Source organism: Leuresthes tenuis, unplaced genomic scaffold (genome assembly GCF_036924035.1).
Source record: "Leuresthes tenuis unplaced genomic scaffold, fLeuTen1.0.hap1 SCAF_22, whole genome shotgun sequence".
NCBI lineage: Eukaryota > Metazoa > Chordata > Actinopteri > Atheriniformes > Atherinopsidae > Leuresthes > Leuresthes tenuis.
The window spans coordinates 12985865-12991576 of NW_027325376.1; positions in this window are offsets into that span (position 1 = coordinate 12985865).

Sequence of the window (5712 nt, forward strand, 5' to 3'; positions counted from 1 at the left end):
TAGAAAGAAACTTTCTTAATCACTGTCAAACTTTCAGAAGCTACCAAAACTGTGCTGTTGTCTGGTGTGGCCGAACCCTGAAAGCTCAAAACGTGGGTGAAAGAACTGAAAAGAACTGAAAAGAACGGTTTAACAGTGCAGAATCATTTTGATCCAAGTGTTGATACTTTTTTTAATTTTTTTTTTTAAAAAAAACATCGACTTTTTGTGTTTTTGTTTGGAGTGCGATCGTTGGCCCTTGATAAGGGATTCTAAAAATCTAAAAACCCAATAAGGAAAGTCTCATCTCGTGGCACATGTCTCCTCTGCTTGGTTGGTCGTCTTTCATCGACCTCGCCCTCGTTTCTGAGCGGGTGTGTGTTGGCGGCCAGTGAGTTATGCCCCCGGTGCGTTGGGCAGCATGGAGGGAAAGGGGCCTGCTTCTGGAAGACGGTCCTCTTCCCTCCATCGTGCCAGAGCTGGCATCCTTCTTGTATCGCTGGGCATCTGGAACACTTGGTGTTGCTCCAACATTATGTTTACACTGCAAGCAGCCACCCTGCTGCTGTGCCGCGCGGCTGCTTTGATTTTGAGCCGTTTAGCCGCTAAATGCTGGAGGGCGAAAAACGCAGCAGATGAGCAGCGATTTAAATGAATTTAGCGAGCTGTTTTGTTTTACTTCAATGATTTTTGATGCGCTATCTGCAACACCAACCGCGAAAGACTGAAGGGGTAACGTATGTGTTTACTGAGCACTGCAGTGCGACTTCCAGAACCGGTTACAAAATGCTACAAAATGCAAGTTGAAAGCTGAAATATCAGCTCGATGGCGGTCGATTTCAAAACTCTGATGTCGGTTTCAGAATCACGAGCCGATTTCTCTCAGCTAACAAGCTCTGGATCTCCAGATGTCACGTGCTTACTACTGAACGAGTCCATTTTTCTACTGTCTGTGTGATGCGTGCCTGTGGCGTGTGCCGAATGAACCTGAGGAAAACCAAAGTGTGTCGTGGATGTGGTACAGAATGTCAGAGGAGCGGGTGTGTTCAGCACTTTTTTAGGTCCAAGATGGGCCTCTTTATTGTTACCCAAACTCGACGAGATTCAAGTTGATGGAGTTGGTCTGAAGGTACGTTCTTGTTGGTCTCTTTCATGTTTGAGAATGAAGTTTAAACCGTCTCACTTTGTACCTTAATAGGGCCCAGGTGGAGATTAATAGACACTGGAAACAATCATGGTTTTTTTTGTTTTTTTTTTGGTGAATTGTACTTAAAAGCTCTTTGTGGAGAGCATCGAACACTGTATCTTACGATCGTGACAATTTCTAGATATGCAATCATCCCCCAACACCTGTCGTTTACAAAGCCTGCTCGAACTGTGCTTGGGTGTAGATTTCCTGTAGTCATGAAAGTTCAGTTCATTCAGTATCTGCCGTGCAGGGATTGCATGGAGCTCAGAGGACACTTCTAAACACCAGTCTCTGTGCTACTCTGTTTATCATCTTTTATCCATTTTGTTGCTTGGGTCAGAGGTCTGAACTTTTGGTGATCCTTCTGTGGATGATTAGCAGACTCGTTGCTATGAATGTATCAACCATGTCACTCTGATCTGTCCTCTACTTGAGAACATGGTAAAAATCAAATGTTTTGCTGTTGTCTTTCCAGATGTTTTGTCCTGTGTCTTTTAAGTGCTAAGATAAAACATCTGTACAGAATCGCTCTGCTGTTTCAGAAATCGAATTTCATATCTCTTTTATTACTTGAGTCCCTCCTTTTTATGCTTGAATATCTGCAGATTTTCTTTCACTGTTGACTGATTTGCTATATTTATAACTGTTTATTTTCTCTGGGTTTATATTGATCGATATTTAAGCTTTAGCATGAAATAAATCACTACATTTGAAATCCCATCATGCTTATTTGGTCTTGCATATATGTACATGTATATCTAGTTTTAGCTTGATTGAAAGAATCCTCCACAGTGGCAAACAGCCAGGATGTGAGCTGCTGCTGTTACACTGCCAAGCCAACAGAGGGCGCCACAGGACAGCATTTGAGCTGAGAATGCTCCATAGGAGTTCTGCCCTGTCACATCTCTGGGAAATGAGATGCCGGTAATGCACACAAACACAAGGCTGTCAGTGATTGACATCGTTACCAAGAGCTTGCTCAAAGGAAAGTGTTGGGTTTCTTATATGGACAATGGGAATTAACAAGAATGCAAGAAACTACTATCTATCCCTTAGTTGTGTCAAAACCGACTGTGTTGGTTCTCTACTCTACTGCTTTCCTGGTCTTACTCCTTTTTATATCCACATAGACTGAATAAGAGCAGTAGCTTAAGGTTAAGTTGGTTTACTGCAGCACGAGTTTGCTTTCTCCAGCCAGTACCTGAAAATCATCAGAAATGTGAGGGAGGAAACACCTTTGCAGGTGGAATATGGATTTGAGGAGGGGGGGGCTTTTACCCCATTGCAACCTAATGATTTGTTTGAAACGGCCTTCTAAAACCTGAGAGTTGTCTGGAAATTTAAATGACAACTCTCATTTAAATAGACAGTTGTCTATTTCTAAACAAATGAGGAAAGTGGGAAAATCAAGAAAATCAGTTTATAGTTTAAACCTTCTTCTTTACTCATTAGAACTGAAACTACTTCCTCGACCCATGACAAAGACATGCAAATGTGTACCGTAATCCCATCCATTCACACCTGTTATCAACTGGTCTGATAATTTTATAAAAATCTAAGATTAGATTAGATCTTAAATGGTCAGTTTTAACCTTATCCGAGCTAACGAGTATTTAGATATTTAGAAAGTTTCTAGGAACGAGTTTCTGCTCTCCTCTAAAACACTTTGGCTGGTTGTTGCTGAACTTTGTGCACAATTTAATAAAGCACAACATAAAGAGCAAATACCTGAAGTAATTCACAGAAGCTTCACCATAGAAAGTAAACTAGCTTTGAGTGTTAAGCACATTGAAACCCATTGGAAAAAGGTTCTTTATCAGGTTTTGGTGGGATTCCTCACAGATGTTGTGTAATTCAAACAAAACAAGTATGTTTAAATGCAGTTGAAGAGGACAGAGTTCTGCCAGAAAACCAGGGATAAGTTTGTATCCTGATGTGACATTTTACTTTTTTTTTATGTGATAACAGCCGATGTTTTTTGGTCCAAACATACTCCATATAACACCCCAGACGTGCACATATTCACAGCAGCAATCTGTTGAAGTTGTAACAGCAGATAATGATGCGAGGAACTCGCAGGATTGTACAGATTTATTACAGATCTTTAGTCTCTCATGGGACACTGAATTAAAAGCAGACAGGACTGTGCTCCAAATCACCGCATGGGTAACATTTCTGAAAACCACTGAAATGCCATTTTTGCACCAAAACGTGTTTAATCAGGCGAGTATAATCGAACAAAGCCAATTATAGCCTCACCTACTACCACTAGCAGCATGTCCTCCTCTCTGCTCTTCGGTCCTACAATGCAGTCAGAAACAGTCCAGAAATGACCTCCCAGGGAGAAGATGAAGAGATGACATTACTCTAATAAATAATAATAAAAAGAAACTTTAGGGAACAAGTGTTTTCGTTTTTTCTTTCCACGAGCGAGCAGTTGACAAAACTCTTCAGTCTCTTCTCTTCTCATCGATGCCAGCTGGAGCCGAATCGATTAAAACCCACCAACTACTGCAGAGCCATTTGACACAGGAATAAATGCTGATCGAGTGTCAGCAGGTGTTGGTGTGCATTTGAGCAGTGTAAGAAAGGCTAAACGGCAAGAAAATGGAGCTGAAGAGGCTGTTAGCAGTTTCTTCTCTTACCTTTACACTGTTCAGTGCAACTATAAAGTTCCCTTTCTCCTCAAAAATACACTTATAATACCAAATCTCTTGAAAATATCTGTTTTCTAAAATGAAGTAAGGCAGGTGATGGTTAAAGATGGTTAAAGAAAAACACACAGGCGTGGTAGCAATGACATGTTAACTGGCTCCATTTCGCTGCTAAACTTATAGGACTAAAAGTTAAAAGAAAACGCATACATACTTCTCAAAAACTGGGACCCATTTGTGTAGTTTTTTGTTGTTTTTTTAATGGAAAAAAGAATATGTGACCGCCTTTTGCTTTGATGAGAACTTTGCTCATCTCTCTCAGCCAGCTGATGAGGTGAGTCACCAAAAGTGATCGAAAGAGCCCTGAGATACTGTGTGTTACTTAGTAGTCCAGCTCGTCCTTAACCAACTCCGTTGGATCAGACAATCGTTTTTAATCCCACAGTTCCATATCTGGATGATTTCAGTCATAGTAAGAGAAAAACACACGGGCGAGTAGTTGGCTACAAACTTTTGTAGCTCACCGACTGTTCCGTAACACAGAAATTCACCATCTTCTGTAGCATCCATGTGACCCTTTCCTCCACCTGCTGGTTAAACATGTCCTCATCTGTATCGCCGGTAAGTAGCTGCAACCTTATCTCCCTTGTAAATAAGCCATGCAGCCTCAGCCCTCAGGCAGCAGCTCTATATGTGTTCGGTGTTTTAAAGTTGTGTGTCTTGGTCTGAATGAGGCCAAGCTGTAATTCCATAGCACTGCTTGGCAGTGAGCGGTTGAGGCTGGACGAGGACATGTCTTTCACCTGATGCACACAGTAGTAACTCCAGTCAACGGGTCTTTGTAAACTCATCCTGCCAACCGAGCTGACTTCCTGCATAAATGAGTGTGTTGGGGTCAGTTTACTAGAAGAAGAAAAAATATTATCCTCCATCTGCTCTTTGGAGCTATTATAGAACTGTGACCTTGACCTAAAATGCATGTATTTTGGCGGAAAAGCTCTACATGTAAGCCTCTTTTCATCTTCCCTCTCCTTTTTGGATTATAGGTGTGTGCAGGTGAAACTAAATAATGGTTGAATGGGATGTTTGTCGGCGGTGACTGGTTGGTGGATCGCTTTCATGCTCCGGAGTCGTCTTTTTTTTTCTTTTTCTATTCTTCCACGCAAACTATATTGTTTTATATGGCACGACACACTGCCTTTCTCAAAGTTTAAGGTGCTCCGTGTGTGCGTTAAGCTGGTTTCTGTGCCAGTGAGCATTAATCTCCATTACTGCATCAAGAGTGTGAAGAGTTTGCAGGGAAAGAGAAGGGAGGACAACAAGGAGACACCTCTGCACGCATCTCTGTCCTGTTTTTATGCAGAACACACACTATGGGTGGTTTTTTTTGCCCTTGTAGATGAGGTTCAATTTCTGTTGGCCCTTGCTGGCTGAGCTGCAAAACCACAGCCCCTCACATTAAGGCTCGAGTCAAAGCTGATTGTATCTCTGACGTCACTCAGCTGAGGTCTGATGTGCCTGACGCACATCAAGGCTGTTTCAAAACTGCTGATTAATGTTTTCTTTGGACTACGGAACTTCTTGTTTTAGCTCCTGTTCTATACCCACAATGTATTGTTCAGCAAGCTTGCAAATACATGGCGATCAGTCATCTTTGAGTATCAAGCTACAGCTTTATAACAAGGCCACAGACAAAAGAGACAAGAGTCTGCTATGCTCCTTTCATCCTTTCTCACATTTAAAATCAAATATCTGTTACACTGTAGCAGAACATGTCCGTAGGGGGTTTCAGACTGAAGTCTCTGGAAGCCTACCAAACCTTTTAGTGCCTGCTCAAAAGCTGATTTTCAGTATTTTGTGGCTGATTAGTCGTATATGGGTGGATAATTA